Source organism: Peromyscus leucopus, chromosome 1 (assembly GCF_004664715.2).
Source record: "Peromyscus leucopus breed LL Stock chromosome 1, UCI_PerLeu_2.1, whole genome shotgun sequence".
In the NCBI taxonomy this organism is placed as follows: domain Eukaryota; kingdom Metazoa; phylum Chordata; class Mammalia; order Rodentia; family Cricetidae; genus Peromyscus; species Peromyscus leucopus.
The window spans coordinates 68,996,236-69,016,710 of record NC_051063.1 but is presented as its reverse complement, the minus strand read 5'-3'; the positions used below and the strand labels follow the sequence as shown (position 1 = coordinate 69,016,710).

The 20,475-nt window shown below is 50.4% G+C and overlaps 1 protein-coding gene across 2 annotated transcripts in view; it reads left to right on the top strand.

Moving 5' to 3' along the window:
- Positions 1–5,785: 5,785 nt before the first annotated feature.
- The window catches only part of Ptpre (protein tyrosine phosphatase receptor type E), a 149,591-nt gene continuing 134,901 nt past the window's right edge, over positions 5,786–20,475 (top strand). For both annotated transcript variants that reach the window (XM_037209626.1, XM_028869034.2), the window contains exon 1: positions 5,786–6,072. The gene's annotated coding sequence lies outside the window, so the exon portion shown is untranslated. The remainder of the gene's footprint in view (positions 6,073–20,475) is intronic.

The window sequence follows — 20,475 nt, the reverse complement described above, 5'->3', positions numbered from 1 at the left end:
TAAAGTCAGACTTGGTGGCACATGCCTATACTCTAGCAAGATCAGGAGTTTAAAACCATCCTTGGCTAAATATTAAGTTTGAAGTCAGCCTGGGCTACAGGAGAGCCTATGTCAAAAAAAAAAAAAAAAAAAAAAAAGTTACTGCAGGGCTGGAGAAATGCTTGCTATTCTTGCAGAGGACCTGAGTTCTGTTTTAAACACCCATATAGGGCAGATCACAACTGTCTGTAACTCTAGCTCCAAGAGACACAACATGCTCTTCTAGACTCCACAGGTACCTACAATCAAGTGCAAATAATTCACACATAGACACACATAGATACACAATTTCTTTAAATCATAAAAAATAATTTTTTTTAAAGTTACTGTGGTGGTTTGACTAGGTATGGCCCCCATGGACTCGCATGTTTGAATGCTTGGCCTATAGGAAGTGGCACTATTAGGAGCTGTGGCCTTGTTGGAGGAAGTGTGTCACTGTGATGGTGGGCTTTGAAGTCTCATATATGCTCAAGCCACACCCAGTGTCTCAGATCACTTTCTGCTCCCTGTGGGTCAAGATGTGAGAACCCTCAGCTCCTTCTCCAGTACCATGTCTGCAATGAATGCTACCATGATGATAATGGACTAAATCTCTGAACTGTAAGTAAGCCACCAAATTAAGTGTTTTCTTTTATAGGAGTTAATTTGGTCATTGTGTCTCTTCACAGCAACAAAAAACCTAAGACAGACAATACCAGGAACTGGGGTATTTCTGTGATAGGCCTGACCATGCTTTTGTTTGAAGGAATGTGGGTCTTGGGACCTGTCGATTGAAAAAAGCAGTTGAACACTTTAAGTGTTGCTTAATGGGCCATACTAGTAGGAAATGGCAGACAGTGGTGTTGAGTGTGAATTGATGAACTGTGGGGGCCTGGCTCAAGAGATTTCAGAGGGGAAGAATTATAATATGTTGCCTAGAGATTGTTCTTGTATTATTTGGGTGAAGAATGTAGCTACTTTTTGCACTTGTCTGAAGAGTCTGCTTGAGGCAAAGTGAAGAGATTTGGATTGATTTCATTGGCAAAAGAAATTTCAAAACAACCTAGTGTAGACTCTGTCCTGTGGATATTCATGGTAACTCTAATGGAGATTTATAGTGAAAAGGAGAAAGCTAAAAACAGAAAAATACAAAATGTACAATTTGAGGAGGAAAGGGGTGCCAGGAAGTGGAATGGAGCTAAATCCTGTGTTCAAGGAGATAAACAAATTAAGAAATGTGATGAAGGGAGTGGTGACCTCAGGGCAAGATCTAACCTAGATACGTTTCCAACTGTGAAAAGGAATTAAAGAAGAGCTTAGAGCCAGGTGTGGTGGTACACACCTCTAATCCCAGTACTAAGAAGGCAGACATATGCAGGTCAGCCTGGTCTACAGAGAAAGTTCCAGAACAGTCAAGCTTAGGCAGTGAAGGAAACCATCAGAAACAGAAAGCTGGTGAAGATGTAATTGAACAAGGGGGCCATGTCCCAGGCCCAGCATGCAGCAGAACTTGGCAGCTTCAGCCATGTGGTTCCAGCTTTAAAGTCAGGGATAGAAGAAAGGGGTTATGGACTCTTCCTCCATGACTAAGGAGAGCTGGGAAAACTAGGCATATATCAGGGGTGTCCATGAATGGAGGCCCAGAGAGGCCATTGCATGAAGCTGTAAAGGTGAAGCCTGAATTGCCTTGGAGATCCCAAGATACTGGAGATGCCAGAGCCATGGGATACCTGCCAAGGAAAGCTGCTAACAGGGAGTGGAACCAGCTCAAGAGAAAGAAGTGTATTGCAGTCAACAAAGATGAAAGGAGTTAGAGATCTGAAGAGTGCTTTGACATCAGATTTGGAGATGTGGAGTTCGGAGTTTGCCCAGCTGGGTTTTGATCTTGTTTTGGTCCAGTATTTCCTCACTATCCTCCTTTCCTCTATTTTGGAATGATAATGTATATCCTGTGGCATTATATGTTAGAAGTATGTGATATGCTTTTTTATGTTCACTTTATAAGAAATTACAGATAAGAGATTGCATAAATCTCAGAAGAGACTTTGAACTTTGGACTTTTAAACATTGTTGCATCTGTGATAGACTATGGGGACTTGTGATTTGTTTTGTTTGTTTTGTTTTTTGAGACAGTGTTTCTCTGTGTAGTTTTGGTGCCTGTCCTGGATCTCACTCCAGGACAGGTGTGGTGGTACACACCTCTAATCCCAGCACTAAGAAGGCAGAGGTATGCAGGTCAGCCTGGTCTACAGAGCAAATTCCAGAACAGTCAAGCTTAGGCAGTGAAGGAAACCATCAGAGATCTGCCTGGCTCTGCCTCCCGAGTGCTGGGATTAAAGGCATGTGACAACGCCACCTGGCTGTGGGGACTTTTGAAGTTGGAATAAATGCATTTTACATTATGTTATGGCTACAAGCCTATGGGAGCCAGAGAATGGAATGTGGTGGTTTGGATAGGTATGGTGCCCATGGATTCATGTGTTCAAGTGCTTGGCTTATAGAAAGTGTCACTATTAGGATGTGTGGTCTTGTTGGAGTAGGTGTGGCCTGGTTGAAGGAAGGGTATCACCGTGGGGGTGGGCTTTGAGGTCCTATATGCTTAAGCTATGCCCAGTGGGGTAGACAGTTCACTTCCTGTTGCCTGTGGAACAAGAAGGAGAACTTTCAGCTCCTTCTCCAACACCATGTCTGCTTGCATGCCACCGTATTTCACCATGATGATAATGGACTAAACCTCTAAAACTGTAAGCTAGCCCCAATTGAATATTTCCCTTTATAAGAGTTGCTGTGTCGTGGTATTTCTTCACAGCAATGGAAACCCTAACTAAGATAGTCACTCAAGAGAAACTGAGGAGTCAAGTCCTTGAGTGCAGTGGAAGACAGAACACATGGTCTGGTGATGATACAGTTTTGGAAATCCTACCTGGAAGGTACTGTGTTTCAAGGGAAAAGTGGCACAGCCAGACATGGAGGAGAACTCGGGAGGCAGAAGGGCACATGGGAGGCCTCAGAGGGGCTCAGTGAGGCAGAGGAGTCTATGGTTAGAGAGGGCTATGGCTCAGGTACACAGGAGAGATGGGGCATTTGGCATGGCATGAGGTCCTTGTAGTCTAGGATGAGGGGAAGGAATTAGTTGATGCTAATAGGAGCCATGAGCCCAAATGAGGAGCAAAGATAATGAAGGGTAACGTGTGTCTGAATGACAGGATGTCTGTAGACTTCAGAAGATGCCAAGGAGTACCACTTAATTCCTAGATTAACATTTGGGGTCCAACAGGGCAGATATTACTGGGAGAGAAGAGCCATCTGCCTCCTCATCCTGTTCTCAAGGCTGTCACGCTCCAACAGCAGATGTCTGTCTAAGGTAACGTGAGTTCCCCTCTTGGTGGCTATCAGTCTCAGCCTCCCCACCCCTGTGGTGTTAACAAGCTTATCAGGGCTTCGAAACCCTCACCACCTTTAACTTTAGCTTGGCCCTGCAGCTCTAAGGACAATCAAATCCAGAGCTGGGTGACGTCATTGGGCCATTTGGTCACCACACCCAATCTGGGCTGTTCCCTGAGGGCATACTCAGGAGGGAGCCACCTGACCCACTGGGCTCTGGGCAGGTAACAAGGCTGCCTGCTGGGGCCTGCTGGGGCCTGTCCTCCTTTGCTCTGGCAGGCCACATGTTCACTGCATGTCCTGGCTGCTGAGTATGTCTCATGTTGTAGGAGTAAAGGACAGAGACAGGCACAGCTTGGGCTGATGGCCCTTCCGGTCCTAGGGCAAAGGAAGGGAGCAATGACAGACACCGAAAGAGCAAACAATGCTGGGTGTGGTGGTGCACGCCTTTAATCCTAGCACTTGGGAGGCTGAGCCAGGAGGATCTCTGTGAGTTCAAGACCAGCCTGGTCTACATAGTGAGTTCCAGGTCAGCCAGAGCTGCATAGTGAGACCCTGTCTCAAAACAAAACAGAAGAGAAAAACCAACCAACAAACCAACCCAAATTCAGTAAGTGATGTCACTGACGAGGGCTTGTGAGAGAAGAGGGGTGTGAGGCCATTGGGAAGACAATTGGTAGGAAGGCAGCAGGAGAGGGGGGGCCCAGACAGGAAGGCGTTTTTCTCAAGCTCTGAGAAAGAGGAGCTATGGCTACATTAGATGAGCAGGCGCTTAGGTGCCACTCGGCAAGTTGGGCACAGCCTCGCTGCCATCAGGATCTTACAAAGTGGGGGCTTTTAAGCAGGGGGTCTGAAATCCGAGGGCAATGCTGTCATAGTTGAGGCAAGCACCGAGAGAGAGAAGGGGCTGCATCCAAGATGCACAAAGATGTCAGGTAGGAGTCAGACTTGGAGAAGAATTAGAGGCAGAGTAAAAGTCCACAAACCAAGAGCAAGAGCTGGGGCTGCCGGAAGGAAAGCCGGGTGGTGGCGCATGCCTTTAATCCCAGCACCCGGAGGCAGAGGCAGGCGGATCTCTGTGAGTTCGAGGCCATCCTGGGCTACAGATTGAGTTCCAGGAAAGGCGCAAAACTACACAGAGAAACCATGTGTCGAAAAACAAAACCAAACAAACAAACAAAAAGATGCTGGAAGAAGTGAGCTTGCAGGTATCTGGAAGGCTGCATGTTTCTGAGTGATATGCACATGGATGCTATTACAGCTCTAGAGCAGCCCCCCGGAGCAGGAGTGAGTGAGGCAGGAAAGGAAGGAAAAGTCTTAGGTCCTCAGGGACTGAGGTATGTGGGAAGAGAAGGGAGGATGAGCTTGTGTTCCCACACCATGGGAAGGGAAGAGCATTCTCAGCACTCTGGAGGGGTCCACAGCTCTTCAGGCTTCCGGTCTATACCTCTGTCCCAGAGAGACCCCAACTGACTTAAGCGTTGCCAGCTGGTTCTGAAATTGTCACCTTGTAAGTCAGTTTGGCTAACAGCAATAAGATGCCAGGTGAGGTAACACCCCTACACACCTCTTTCTTGTCATCCACCCAAAGTCAAGAGTAAAGAGAATAAACACATCCTTGTGTGCCTACTATCATCCAGCCCACTCTAATACTGTTCAGAAACCCCCAACCCCTGTGTCCCAAGAAATGGTGCTGCCCACAACGGGCTGAGATTTCCTTTATCAATTAACAATCAACCCCCACTCCCACACACAGACACAGACATGCCAGCAGCTCAACCTGATCTAGATTATCTCCTTGAGACTCAATTCTAAGTTGTGTCAAGCTGGCAGTTCCCTTTGTAGTCCAAATGAAATCACTAGGAAATAAGTCCCTAGCGCAGCAGATCAGGTACTGTGCTCTGCTCCATTGTGTTTAATTTTGCCAGATATTTCATACTAATTGTACACCCTCCAGCACCCACCATGGGGCGCCCACACACTCTTTTCTGGGAGGGAGTGTTTGGGACATTTTCCAGCTCTGCCAACTTCTCTGAAGCAGGCCTGTTACCAGATGCCCCAGCCGCGCTTTACCAGATGCAAAGTGCATCCCAGCCAGGCTACTTCCTGGTGTCCAGGACCAAGGCTAAACATGAACAGGAAAGGACCTTGAGTTTTCTTTCTGGCTGGTGTGAGTGTCATCACCCCTTGGCACCCTCCCTGGTTCCCTGTGTCTGGGCAGAGGGCCGGGAGAGGGCCTCCCCAGAGAGGGCACCGGCCTGCCTCCTCCGAGTGTAGAGGCCACAGCCTCAGGAGGGCGGGCGCCCGCGGTGCGCTCCCAGAGCCAGGCACCAGGCGTCGCCGTCGCCCCTCGCAGCGCCAGGGCCCCGCCCCCGCCGTGGAACAGGAGCCCGAGACCTAGCCCAGCGCTGGAGGCGGCCGGACCCGGCCAGACAGATTTCCTGCTCTTTTGGAGGACTGAGGGCTGCGGGGCTGCGGGCTGTGGGCTGCGGGCTCCGAGAGAACTCGCCGGCGACGTGGGGACCTCGGTGCCCCCGTGCGTCCTCACGACCCTCCCTCGCGCCGGCGGGGACAGCGGGCGCCCCGGAGCGGAGCTTGCCGGGCAGGCGCCCGGGAGATGCGGAGTCGCCGCGGCGGCGCGATCGGCGCGACAGCACCGGTCCCTGGGAGGTGAGTGGCGCGGTGTGGGCGGGTGGCACTGAGTCCCTAGGTGGCTATGCACACCGTGCACCTTGAGCAAACCGGGACAGCCTGGGCCACTGTCACGGGAGTGACGGGTCCTGCTGCATCTGAGCTAGGTCCTTACCACCCTCCTAGTGCGCGGGGTGCCAGCGACTGGAGATGGTGCGACCCCGGCCACCTGCCCAAGGCGTAGTATCAACTTAGCTACCACCTCGGCAGTTCTTCTCGGTGAACAGCTACGCGGAGGGCGTGTGTCTGCGGGTGGCGACCGTAGGAGGGTGACAGTGACCCGGCGACGCGCGTGAACGCAGTGGAAACGGGAGGGGGTGCCAACCGGTGTGTTGGGGGCTGAGCACCCAGGGCCTGAGACTGGAGCATTTCCAGAAAGTGACTCGAGTTGCGCCAACTCCCGGCGCAGCGGGGGCGCTGCGGGGATGCTAGCGGCTGGTTTGGGGCCCGGTGTCTTCCCAGGCAGGCGTCAGCTGGGGATTCAGGGTCGCGGTGGGGAAACCTGGCAGGTAGCCCAGGTCTGACGTCGGGAATTGCAGTCCGTGGGGTGATCTGAGGAGGTCCTGGAGCCAAGGGCCAGCGGTACCCATCTTGGTGCTTCCCAGGACCATCTGGGGAAGGCTGGGAGACCCACAGGGTCATGAGGCAGAGCCAAGCCCAAGGACCAAGGACTGGACCTGACCTAAATTCCTTCTAGGCATGAAGTACCTTTCTAGAGAGGTTAGACCATGATGCCTGCAGAATCACACTATTTGTTTATACGGAGTATGACGACTCTGAAAGTGTTAGAACCTCACAAACTAAAGGAAAGAAAATAGGTGGTCTTGACTGTGTCAGGGAATTTGAAGGAAGATCAGCAAATGATGCTCATGTGTTCTAGAAATTACTGTGTCTCTGTTCTGTCAGTAATGTCCTTGCACATAAGAGACTTGTGACCCAAAGTGTCCGGACCTGTTCGCAACGATGTTTTTTTTTTTTTTTTTTTTTTTTTTTTTTTTTTTTTTTTTTTTTGCCTACAGTTTAAAAATTTGTGTTTAGCTGAAGTTGGGCTGGGGGATTAGGGAGGGTGGGCGTGTCTTTCCAAAACTGAGGCACTAAACTGAAGGGGGCGTGAAACAGTGGGTTGCTGGTGATTGCCAAGGTCGCTCAGCTTTCAGGATATGGACAAAGTGGACAGAACTCTTTTTGACAGTAGATGGAGTCTGGGGTCTCCCAGCGCAAGTTCAAGGGCCGGGGAAACAAAAGGCCAGGTATTGGTTGGCCTAAAGTGAGGTCCCCACTGTCAGGGAGAGGACCTCAAGCCGGGCCCTGACCTCCTGAATGCCACCTGGGGGCTCAGGTCCTCCTTTCTTGGGATTAATGCTGTCTGTGACTCATCATCACCCCCTCGACACAAACCAACAGTTTCCTTCTTTGAAGTTGGTAGCAGCGATTTGTCTCACTGAAAGGCCAGGTCATTGGATAAACTAGATTCGATAATCCAGAACCCCTCGGGCAAATCAGCCCTGAAGGTCAATGAGGGAGGTGCTGGCCTTGGATGCTTCCTGCAGCCCCTGTGGGGTCACAAGAGAACAGAGCAGGCCATTGGTTCTCAGGCTGGAAATGCATTGTTCCTGCTCTGCAGGCACACTTGGCCCCGCAGTACTCCTGGGTCAGCAGCTCTATGGACCTCTGAGGAAGCCTGGAGGAAGACCTGAAACTCTGTCCTGGGAGTGATCTCTTCAGCCCCAGGCGTTCCTGCATGCAGCTCTTTTAGCCCTGAGGAAGTTCAGGGCAGTATGGGAAGGGGCATGAATCCATTTGAGTAGGTCGAATTGTGCTTCTGCACCAGACTCTGCCTCCTCTGTGGTCCTCATGGCTCCACCACGGAGGCCATTAATTGAAACCATCCCCTGCTGGTCAGAGGCAAATTGGTAGGCTGAGGCACGCACCTTCTGCAGTACACCTGATACTTTCTCCTAAGATCGGGTCCCAAGTCAAAGGTGTGCCTTTGTGTCCCCCTAACTTCCCTTAATGCTTCCTTCATCCTTCTAAATACACTAGCTTCCTTCCTGCTTCAGAAAGGGGTGCCGACCTGGGGCTTATGTTAGGACGGTGCTGTGAGTTCAGTTTCTGGAGCATGTATGCTTGTGTGAATGAGCGGCTATGGCTTACATAGACATCTGTTACAATGTGTATTGATGTGTATTGGATCACAGAGAGAGAACAGCCCATACGGGAGCTGCAGGGCCAGATCTTAAGGGGATGCTGAACTGAAGAAACCCTACAAGACCTGCCAAGGAGCAGTGAGGGAACAAAAACCGCATGCACTCTCTTCCCTCACTGATACATTTTCTCATTTATGGTGTTTGAGTCACACCCCGGGAGGCTCTGCTCCAAAACAGAGGTGAATGTGGCCGTTAGGAGAGCGCTGGGCCCCCTCAACACCTGAGTGTCACTTGAGAAAGTCCTGTGCAATGTAGCTCGTCTTTGGCTTGCTGTCTCCTAGCAAATGGAGCTGTGGCCTGCTCTCTCCTGAAGGCCTCCTACTTTCTAGACCACAGGACATGGAGAGTGTTCAGCCTCCAGCTCAGCTTACTCAAGTGTCTTAGCCTCCCCCAGACCTCCTTAGACCCTCTGCCCGAGAGTAATCCCTCTTCCTCTTGCTTCCGTGGAAGGACAATTGGCCCTATCCTAAATTACTTGTTCGAGTCTATTTTAGGTTTCCATTGATTCAACAGTTCAGCTTCTCCACCAGGCTGTCAATAAAGGGTGTGTCTCTGAGACCATGGGCTTTGGGTAAAGACTTGGATTCAAATCCTGCCTCTGGTGTAGTCTTGGTTAATTGACTCAAGTTCAGACCCCGCTGCTCATTCCTCAGGAGTGGACTGACCGTCTTTACTTTGCATGGCTGCTGAGGTGGCAGCAGAGGATGCATATAAATTAGAAAGCATGTGGCCAGCACCCAGGGAAGTAGATATGTTTTCCTAAAATACCTAATGCTATATACATGGTATGTATTTAAAAAAAAAACAGTGTGGGACCAGGGAGACGGCTCAGGGGGAAAACTGTTGGCTTTACAAACAAGAGGACCTGAGTTCGAGCCCCAGAACACATGTGAAACAGGCCAGGTGTGGTGCTGTACACTTGTAATCCCTGCTCTGGGGAAGCAGAGACACGTCCATCGTCCATCTCTGGCGCTTGCTGGTCAGGTAGCCTAGTCTATTTGGTGAGCTTCAGACTAATGAGAGACCCTGTTTCAAAAAAGGCAGATGGCATTTGAGAAACGACACTCGAGGTTGTCCTCTGGCCTTCACATACACACATGCACGCATGTGCACCACCCCCATACACACAGACGCACAGAGGTTTGAATGAACAAAATCCATGGCGGTAGATAAAGTCTTTCTCCGTGTGCTACCTGGAAGACTAGTTCCAATCAATATAACGTGACACAGTAGGCAAGCTGAAAGATTATGTAAAGTTTGCATGAGTTAAGACTTTAATCTCAATGCTTTCACTTACCTGCGCACCAGAAGGGAATCCATTCTTCATCATGCACCACTGACTCCGGTGTTAGTGACCTGTGATGCAAAAATACAGCTTGCTATGGACATTAACCTGGGTGTGTGGCCTGATTTAAACCAGGCCTGGTAGGAAGCCAGGCAGAAAGGACACAACCCCAGCAGCAAGAAGCAGTGTAGCCCCGAACGAAGCATGTGGAATCGGGCATAAGGTCAGCTTTGCCACCATAACGTAAAACTATGAAGCTGTGCATGCCCCCCCCCCACACACACCCTCTGAGCTCAATTCTTTCCTCCAAAGGACGGGGCAGCTCTGGGGCAGCTCCTGATCAGATCCCACCTGCCCTCCAGATGGTTGGGATTTATAAACCACACCTAAGGTGATAGGTTTATAAAATGTTTCTGATTCTCCTGGAGAGGCAGATGGTGGGACCCACTGCTGGATGTGGGCTGGGAGAGTCCTCCTTTGGGGATTACCCACCCAGCCTCCTTTTCTTTTCTCTGTCCCCCAAATCTCACCGATTGGGGTCCACCCCATCCAGGTGTGCCACACAGGGACTTTTGATGTGGTTCACAGCCTCTGTACTCACTGCATCTGGCTCTCTGCCAGCAATGTGGGTCCCTTTCTTTCAGCTACATAAATAAAAACTTCAAAGGGTTTGGTGAAGCTTATGAAATAAAAACCCTTAGCAATATAATTCAGAAAAACAAATGAATGTATCCTTTTATATTGATTCCCAATGAAGGAGGGGCCAGATAAAGTATTTTTAAAGAATGGCTGTCTATTTCAAAACCTCTTTTAAATACAGCTAAGAACACATTTAATCTAGTCTGTTATAGAATTGGTGTCAAGTATTAACAACAAAAGGGAGTCCTTGTTTTTCTCTCCCCCAAACAGATAGACGCTCCAAGAGGAAGGAAACTGAATCAAAACTTGATCCTTAGCTGGGCTGGAAATCTACTGTGCTGTAGTCAAGTGTTTGGGTGTTAGTAGTCTGGGGCGAAGAGTGAAGCATTGGTTGGATAGTTTGTTTGGGCCTCTGGCCTGGGTGTGGGCAGCACAGACTCCGATCCCCTAGAAGGTCCAGTGTGGGGATCACAGGTTGGCCATGAGCTCCTGCAGCAGATGTGGGATTCTGCATCTGCGTGGGGATGGCCAGACTATTACTGCAGGGTGCCTGGGACTCGGCATGGTTGGGGTGTGAAGTGAAGGGATGCATGGGCGAGGGAAACAGAGATGGTGCTGCAATGAGTCTGCGCAGGTAGGGTGTAGGAGGCCAAGTACAGAGCGCTCTCCAGCCATGCCACCCTGCCTGGAACACAGCCACAAATAGAACAGACATGTCTTTGTTTCCCAGGGGAGATGGCACAAACTGGGGCTCTGGGCAAACAATTTGAGGTGGAGTGGTGGGGTCAGACGGATGTGGTCCTCGGTGTAATCCTGAGCAGGTGTGATTCTCCTACTCCCCTCCCCCTTTCTCTTCCACCCCCTCCCCCCCTCTCTCTGTATACATGTGTAGGTGTGCTCATCCACATATGCACTTACAGAGGTCAGAGGTTGCTGCCTGGTGGCCTCTCTCCATCTTTTTTAGAAAGGCGCTTACTGATTTTATATTATGCACATGAGTGCTTTGCCCACATGTTTTTTGTATGTATACTGCATAGCTGCCTGATGCCCACTGGGTCAGATTCCCTGGAACTGGAGTTAAAGGTGGTCATAACCTACCTACCAACTGAGTACTGGGAACTGAACCCTGGTCTTTACTAGAGTGGCAAGTGCTCTTAACCACTGAGCCATCTCTCCAGCCTCCTTCCATCTTGTGGATTGAGCCAAGGCCTCTCACTGTCCTGGAGCCCACTGTTTCGTCTAGATTGACAGGCTACTGAGCCCAAGGATGCCCTTGTCTCTATCTCTCCCAGTGCTAAGGTTACAGATGTGTGCTACCACAATTGGCTTTTCACATGGGTGCTGGGGATCCGAACTTAGGTAGTTATGCTTACACAGCAAACACCCACTGAGCCACCTTTACAGCCCTGTGATTCCAGTCTTTAGAACTGGACACGGGTATGAAGGTTCTGGTGTGATGGAGGACATGAGCAGAGACTTGGTTTATGCTTGCAGAAGGATCAGGGGCCACGGCACTTGAACCAAGGGCTTGAGAGCATTCAGGTCTCTGTCATGTTGCCCTCAGGGCAGGTTTCTAGTCGAGAAACGGACATAATTTTTTGTTAGGACTTGGATCTATATGGATACTTCCAGCTGGACATTAGTCACCATTTGTACTCGGAAGAAAATTAGTTCCATTTTTTCCCTTCTCAACTAGATTTTTTGGATTCTTGTTTATAGATGCTTGATTGCAGTATATTATGATTAGTGGCCTTCAGACTGTGTCATTTTATTTTGTCTCCCATTCCAAGGACCTGGAGTTTCCAAGCTGTGTCTCTCTAGTCAGTCTCTAATCAGTTTGCTTGGAGGGCTGTGTGCTCTCTGCACACAAGGCCCTAACCTTGACTCAAGGCCAGCAAGCCCAAGTGCTGAGCTGAGAGCAAGATGCTCGCTGTGAGTGGGGCCTGGACAGAGGGAAGCCCTATCTGCCACGGGTGCCTTGTGAAGCTCTGCCGGCTTTGACCTTCCTCTCTTCTCCCACTCAAAGAGACCAGCCTCAAAGCTGGACACCTACCTACCTGCATGATTTGATGCCCCGCCTGGAGGCCTCTCTCCTGTCTGTCTGAAATCCCCATCATGGGAATCAGCTTTTTAGTTCTGTCATTGAGATTTCCTAACAGGTGGGTTTCCACCCATAGGGAGGACTGTGTCTCCTTTGAGGATGCTGACCTTGGCAGCCCACTTCCCCGTGGGTGGAGGAGGACACATGGAGGCAGACCAGGACAAGGGCTCTGATCAGGATTTGAGGATACCTGCAGTCAATTTTTTCTTGTGGCATAATTTCTCACAAGTAACCTTGCTCTAGCAATTTCATATCAGTCATGTGTTCCCGAACATACTATGCGTCACCGGCTAGCTGATTTGAGGGGGGAAGTGGTGGGTCATTGGAAGTAGGAAAGCCTCTAACTTCCTCCATGGTGAAGTGCCTCCTTTTACAGAATACCCTAGACTGCTTTCCAGGTTCCCTAGGGACTCATGGGGACCCCCCACCGCCCGGGGTGGGCAGGTCCAGCTGAGAGCATTCCTTATCCAAGTTCCTCTCCAATCTCCCTTCACTCTGATCATCTACAAATATGGAGGAGTGAGAAGAGGCTGAGGGAGGAGACAGAGGAAAACAATTGAGCTAGACAATGAAGGCATAAGCTACACTCTCAGAGGCCACACTTCTGTCTCCAACTTCCACCAGCCAGGAGGTCTGCAAATCTGCACATGTCCTTTCGAGTGGGAATGTGGAGTCTTATATCTTGGGCACACCTGAGCAGAAGGTAAGAACCAGGGCCTGGCCTGAGACAGTTCTAGAAAGCATGGTGGCACATGGTTGTGTCAGGCATAGGGTTCAGGCCCAAACACCTTGGTCCTCCGAGGTAGAAGTTCTTTCCCAGTTACAGGGGAGGCAGTCAGTGCAAAATTAATAAACAGCCAGAATATATATGTCCTTTCTGTTGCATTCAAGGATATACAGAAACTCAGTCTGGGCCAGCAAATGGTTGCTGTAGGGTATTTCCTTTAATGAATACAAAGTACCCAAATGTTCTCTCAAAGAGCATAAAACATTTTCGCTTGGTAGATAAACGGAACTCCTCCACAGTCCTGATTGTACTGTGAAGTTCACTGATAAAAACAAAAACAACAACAACAAAAGATCCTTGGTTTCCAGCCACACTATCTTGCATTGTTATAAACTGAAGGAATCCTTGTCCCTGAACACTTCCCTGGGCAAGTGGTTTGGGAACCTGAAAGAACCTTCATGAACAGCAGAAACCTAAGTGATGGATGGCGGTTGTTCCGACGACGTACTAGTCGCCCTCTCTTTAACTTCCAGCTACTGTTGACTTGTGATCTTTGCTGAGCTCCTGGTGGGTCTCGATCAAGTGCATCAGTAATTTCATACATTTCTTTTTTTCCCCACATAGCAGGCTTTACCACAGCAGTCCTCTGTGTGGGGTACCAAATCAGCCTACTCATTTAAATGTCTTTAAGCAAAGCCCTGACTTGGGCTCAAATGTAATATAAAAGTACAAGCGTTGGAAATTTAATAATTTTGTTCTGTGTTGAGCCGAGTTAGACCTGTTCTTAGCAAGCTAGAAATATTTCAAAGGCTCTTTCTGAGTTTCCCCCAAATGCTAGCAGTGTTTGAGAGCATGCAAGAAGAGACAAATGGAATGCTTACATCTTTGAATACTTAGAGGATACACACACTGTGCTTGGTGCTGAAGTTATGACAGTGCCTGCCCCCTGGATGTCCCAGGTCCACAGGGCCACAGAAGCTACCACCCCAAGGGAAGGCTAGAGGTGGGGCAGAACAGGTGGAATGGGCTTGTGGAGTGGGAACTAGAAGGGCTTCGTTAAGGAGAACAGGCTTGGGTGTGGATGTTTTCTTGGCAGCCAAAAGGACTGGAATATTTCAGACAGAGAGGCTTCTGTGTGCTTGCCCAGCAGTGGGAAGTGGCTTCTCTTGTCTGGGGAACAGCAGGTGTCTAGATGCAGCTGGAGCAGGGTCAGTGAGGAAGGAATAGGGAAGAGGGTGCTTTGGAGCTCAGCACTCGGAGGGACACGGGCTGAGAGTCTAGACCTGCTTCAGAGACCCGTGGCCCCCTTGGAGATTCTGAAGCATGCTGCCAGTTCCTTCTGCAGAAAAATGTTGGTGGACCACTTTTCATAGGTTTGAGGGTCTTGAGTCACCCCTTCCTGTAGCTGGAGGTTTTCCTGTGTCCTGCTCACTCCCACAGCCGCTCAGACCCAAATAAACACACAGAGGCTTATATTAATTATGAACTGCTTGGCCATTAGCTCAGTCTTACTACTGACTAGCTCTTACACTTAAACCCAGCCCATTTTTGTTAATCTATATGTTGCCACGTGTTCTGTGGTTTTACCTGTTTGCCATTACATGCTGCTCCCTGGCTGGAGGGCTGGCATCTCCTCTGCTCTGTCATTCTTCTCCCTCTCTATCTGTTTGGATTTTTCTGCCTGCCTCTAAGCTGCCTTGCCATAGGCCAAACGGCTTTATTTATCAACCAATCAGAGGGACATATTTTCACAGCGTACAGAAAGACATTTCCCCATTACCTTCCCTATCATGAAACCTGTGAATTTAGGGCTCGGATGGTAAGTCAGTAGGTAAAACCCTGGCTGAGTGTGGTGGCACATGCTTGCAACGTGGCTGGAGACTAAGGACGGATCTGATGACTATAGGTGTGACCCTGAGCAGAGGTGAGTCTGGGCAAACGGAGGCCCCAGGGTGCGTTCCTAGGCTAGTTCATCACCTCAGTCAAGAGGCACTCTAAAAACCAAGGCCGAGTTTCTGGCTGAGGTGACCAGGTGTTCCTGGAACAGATGCTGGCTCAAAGGCCAAGGATGAGGCCAGGTGGTGGGGAATGTGGGATGCACAGTGTAAGTACTTGACTCTCTTGGATAGGAGTTGAGTCTCTCCAACAGAAGCAAAGAGCCATTAACAGGAAACTGCCTCTGTGCTAAGCTGTCCGTCTGATTACAAGTCAGCAGAACCTGTCACATCAGATCTATAGGCTCCTGAGAGTCGAAGTGTCAGCCTGCTCCCACAAGCAAAGCCGCGATGAGTAGGCTCCGTTGCTAATGGTGAACTTTGACCTCCTTTGGGGACAAACCTGCCATTTTCATTTGCCCAGAATCCACGACTTTCATCCAAGGACCTCAGCCTATCCAGGAGCTCACATTTTAAGTTTCCTTTGAAATGGGGGGAAATCTGTGTGGACGCGGTGAAAGTTCTCAAAGAGGTAGGAATGAGACCTTGGAAAAGACGTGAAGAAGGACGGTGCTCCTGAAGCCAAAGCCGTGAGTGAGGGTGTTACAGCACTCACAACACCCTGGCTGGCCTCACCTTGTAGGATGGGAGAAGGGACCCAATCCTAGTAAGAGCAAGGAGGGAGCCCTTGGGAAGAGGTTTGGCCTGTGGAGCCCGAGTGTACACTTCCCAAGAATGAAGAACTGGCTGAAGAGAGAGCTGCGGGCACTGCCCTCTGTCTGTCAGGGAAAGGGAAGCTCTCAGGATGGCTCCTGGTCCAACGTCATGGAGGCCAGCAGCTAAACCACTAGGTCGACTTTCACTACTTGCTGTCCCGGTCGGTCCATCCTGACCCAGGTACCTGCCCAACCACACAGGGTAGTTTCTAGGTATGGCCGGGCGTCCGTGCATAGGAGTTTGAATTTATTGCATGTTGATGAAGCAGTCCTGAAGAAGCAGTATTATCAAACACAAAGAGAAAAAGGAACCACTCCGTCCCAGTTATTTTCTCAGCGACTTTCCCTCATACGTTTTAACATCACCAGAAATAGATTTTTCTGTGCGAACCTTTCTGTTTGCCAACAGCTGAAGTCACCTCCTGCCTCTCTCTGCTTAGGATGCAATGTGCCTCCTCTCCCCATTTAGAGATGGGGTCTGTCACCAGGCAGTGAAGGAAAATAAGTCTGACCTGGGGCCCCATGGCTCACTTCAGGGGTCAGGGGTTCAATGTCTCTTTCCCATTCTGAGCTGGATGGACTGATCCCTCACCCCGCTTCCTGAGCCTGAAGCATTGTTCATGCCGCTGAGTCTCAGAAAATGAGGCCCCACCTGTGTGCAGCCGAGGAAAGCCGAGGTCCATCCTTGAGCAGGACCTGAAGGTGAGACCCTGCCGTTTCCTGCTCTGTATCCACCTCTATCTGCTCTGCTCAGCCTAAGTAATGCTCAGTTCATTCCTTTGTGGATGGCTTCCACCCAGCAAACTGCTTCCAGGAGGAGTTTCAACAGCAGCCTGGGGACATGTCTCATGCACAGCGTGCTTTGTTTAGCAAATGATTTATTGTTTGTTTTATTCAAATGCACATCCTGAATGGATGGGGTTGTGCCGGGCAGAGACACGGCTACTTTGCTTAGCCTTGGCTTCTTTTCCATTTTCAGGGTAGTAAGGATTGTTAATGACTGAAAGCTGGTGTCCTTTCCTTGGTGGCTTGGGATCTTGGAAGCTGGAGCAGGAAGGCTCGCTTTACCAAGGGGGTGGCCATGCCAGAGCGACTGCTCTGAGCTCATTGCTAGAATAATGTTAGGTAAAATTGCTTGCCCCATTCAACTGTAATGGGCTTAGAAAGCACATTGACAGGGGGTGACTGGTCTCTAGTAACTAGGGTAGGATGCAATGGGTAAAGCTAGAAGAAGAGGTCTAGGTCTCACTGCAAAGAGGGACCTCGGGCTTACGTGGCTCTCCCTCTGGGTGGAGATGCTGCTGGGGTCTCACCTAAGGTTCAGTCTGTTGGTTCCATTCTTTATCCTCAAAGCCAAGTTCCCAGAGAACTGGTAGAGGTATGACTGTCTATATGGGCAAATATGGACAGTCACCCCCTCCTCACTCTACCAAGGCTAGAATTTGGGGGAGCAGAGAAATGAACCCCAAGTCTGACTAAGTGAGGGCTGGCACATATGAGGAGGTCTGTCCCTGAGAATAGCAGGCAGCCTTCTTCTCTCTTGGGGCCTCAGCCTCAGCAGGGATGTGTGTGGTATCACCTCACCCGCTGGTAGGGGGTGGGGCTCCATTGCACACCTGTATTAGAACTCACACTGCAGAGTGAAGAACCAGCCCAGAAAGTCATTGCCTTTGAATAGAAAAGGAAAGACTGTCCCCCTTCTCTTCCTCAGTCACCCAACGAGAACCACACTTTCGTCAAGTGAAGTCACCTCTGACCTTCTGTTTTGGATGTCAGGCATTTGAGAGGTTTGCCCAACAGTCTCATCTACCCATTTAGAGCCAGAGTCTGTCACCAGCTTTGTGTCAGAGCGCCAAGGCATGTGAGAGGTGAAATATGGCCGAGTTCACTCAAGGCCATGATCAGGCTCACTCACTGGCTGAGGGGGCTGAGGGCTCAGGGACAGCAGGGCCCAGGCCCACATAGTGCCATCTAGGCCCTGGCCTCTCACCTCAGCCCTTGACGCCACAGTGGTCTCCAGCAGTCTCCCACGCAGACCTCCCTGTAGAGAGAGATAGTGTATCCCAACAGAGTCAACCTAGAATTGAATCTAGCCTAACTGAGATCTCCTTGCTCTGAAAGGCCAGGCTGGGACAGTGGGCCTTCTTCAAAGTTTCCTGCTTGTACAGGGCTGGCTAACATATTTTTCTAGGCTTCAGCTCACATATTCTCCTTGGGGTTAGGGATGGAATCACCCCCATTCAAACTACGTGGTTCACACATAGTCAGGTGAACGAACCTTCAGGGCTACACTCAAACCATAGCAGTGATGAGAGCAAATGACACCCCACCTTCCGCATTCCCCTCGGGTGGTGGGGTTCATCGATAGGGTGGGAGAGGGCACAGGGAACTGCCCTCAGACCCGGGGGAGCTGAACTCAGGCGGAGGTCTCTGGAGAGGACAGGGTGACTGGTAGGACTGTACTCTTCCCTCCATCTGTGCAGTGCCGCAGGAGCACCGGGTAGTGACTTTGTATTGCTTTCCCTGCGATTTAATGTCATTTGAAAACCCAGACTGAGAGGGGCTGTCGAGCTGTCCATTAGAGTCTCCGGGGTGTTTCCATAACCCCCTACCCTGGGACTCACTGTGGCTTTTGACAGGAAGTTTCAAGCTTTACAAAGCTCCCTCAGGAATCCCAACATGTGGCCAGGGCCAGAACTCTGGGGGCTTTTGTAGGGTCCCAAGAATGAGGTCTGGCTCTTCAACTATAGAGGAGGGCAGGAGGGGAGCCAGGAGGATGGGCGGGTCCAGCCGCTGAGGCCAGAAAGAGGTTCATTCTGGGCAAGCCCCAAGTGCCATCTCTTTGTCTCCTCTCCCTCGTCAAGAGGGCACCAGAGAGAAGCAGTTGGGTAGAGAGAACCGGGGCACACTGTCTGTGGTGTGGCCAGCTCCAGTCTCAAGGTTCCTCTTTGAAAGAAAACTGACGATACGCAGGACTGAGATAGCCGGTAGTGGTGTGCCAGGCAGCTCGCCGTATTCGCCATCACTCTTGTTCACTTAAGAAGCAGACCTTCCTGCGCTGCACCCTCCAGGTGGACAAACACCAGCGTTCCTGATGCCCTCACCCCAGGACCCTCCATGTGGAATTTAGCTCCCACATCTGTCTGCCCTCTGGGACGCCGTGAAGGTCTGTCCCTTCCATGGCCAACCCTGTGAAGCTCAGCCCTGCCTTGCAAAGCCCTGTGGGAAGGGGCCTGGGACATAGAGCTGGCTCTGCGGAGGCCCTAGGCCATCCACACAGGCCTGAGAATCTCTCTTCCCAGGAGCCGTGGTTTCTTTTTTCCAGGTGTTACAGGAGTTGCAGTGTTTGTTAGGGGCCATCTTCTATTTTTGGCATTTTGGCTGGGCAGTTGACCCAACTCTGCCCCTAGACCATCTCTGCCATACAGGATAAGACTGCTTTTAAAGAGCTCCAGTCTGCTACGGAAGATCTGTATTCCTGCTCACTGTTTCACCCTGTCAAATGCAAAGGAGGCCCAGGCAGGTGGCAACGTCACAGAGGCTTCTCAGGGGTGGTTCCCCCCCCCACTCCCCCTCCACAGCCGCTTACTCTGGCTCCCCTCTTCACCCCCACCCCCACCCCCAACTGTGTCAGCTCTGTTTTTCCACTCAGAACTTCACAGCTAGGGCTGCTTAGCCTCTGGCCGAGGACACTGAAGTTGGCCAAGTGAATGTGCTGACCCAGAGCCAGCAAGCAGCTCTATGGGCAGCTGTGGCTGCCTAGGGACTTTGGTGGTTTTCCCTTCCACATTCCTGCCCTGGGGCAGAGGCCTGGAGAGTGGGTCCTTGAGCCGCCATGGAATGGCATGTCATTCCTTTGCCATGAGTAACAGCAAAGCCCCCAAATGCCTAGTGTTTTCTCTCTGTTGCTGTTCAGTGTCAGGGATGGCCTCACCATGTGAGGAGGGCACAGCGGGTGGCCTTCCTGGAACTGGTCACCACCTAGGGGCACAATGCAGGGGCATGGTGGAGACACCCTGACTTAGGCCTCAAGAAGCAAGGCTGTCTTTAGCTCAGTGCTAGGAGTCTGGGAGAATCCCAATCACCGAACGCTTGGCCAATCGGCTCCTGACTTGAAAATCGCTTTAAATTAGTTTTAGGGATCCAGAGAGAGTCTTGCTTTGAGGAAAATGTTATCAAAGTAACCTTTGTGTTGGATACTGTGTGCATGAGTGTGTGTGAGTGTGTGTGAGTGTGTGTGTGTGTGTGCGCGCGCGCGCGCGCACACACACACACATGTGCATGAACACATGTGGAGGTCAAAGGACAACCTCAAGTATCATTCCTCAGATTTTTCTTTTTCTTTCTTTCTTTTTTTTTTTTTTTTTTTTTTTTTTTGAGACAGGGCATCTCACTTGGCCCAGAATTCCCTGTTTTAGTCAGGTTGGCTGGCTCGAGAAGTCCCAGGGTCCTCCTGCTGTCTCCCCTCCAGCAATGAATTTACAAATATAATCCACCACTCCTGGATTTTTACTTGTGTTCTGTGGTTTGAGCTCAGGTCCCCACACTTGTGTGGCAAACACTTTCCTGAGCCATTTCCCCAGCCTCTCCCTCTTCCTCTCACAGAGGGTCCATATCACACACAACTCAGCTTTCAGTTTCTCCGCCAGGGTCTCAGTTGGTTTTAGAATGGGAGGGTAACATTCAGAAGGGGTCCCAGTCCTCTGCCTTTGTCTCCCCGTGCCTGATTTCTGGTGAGTCCCCCACAGGACCAAATGTATCCAGCAGTCATGT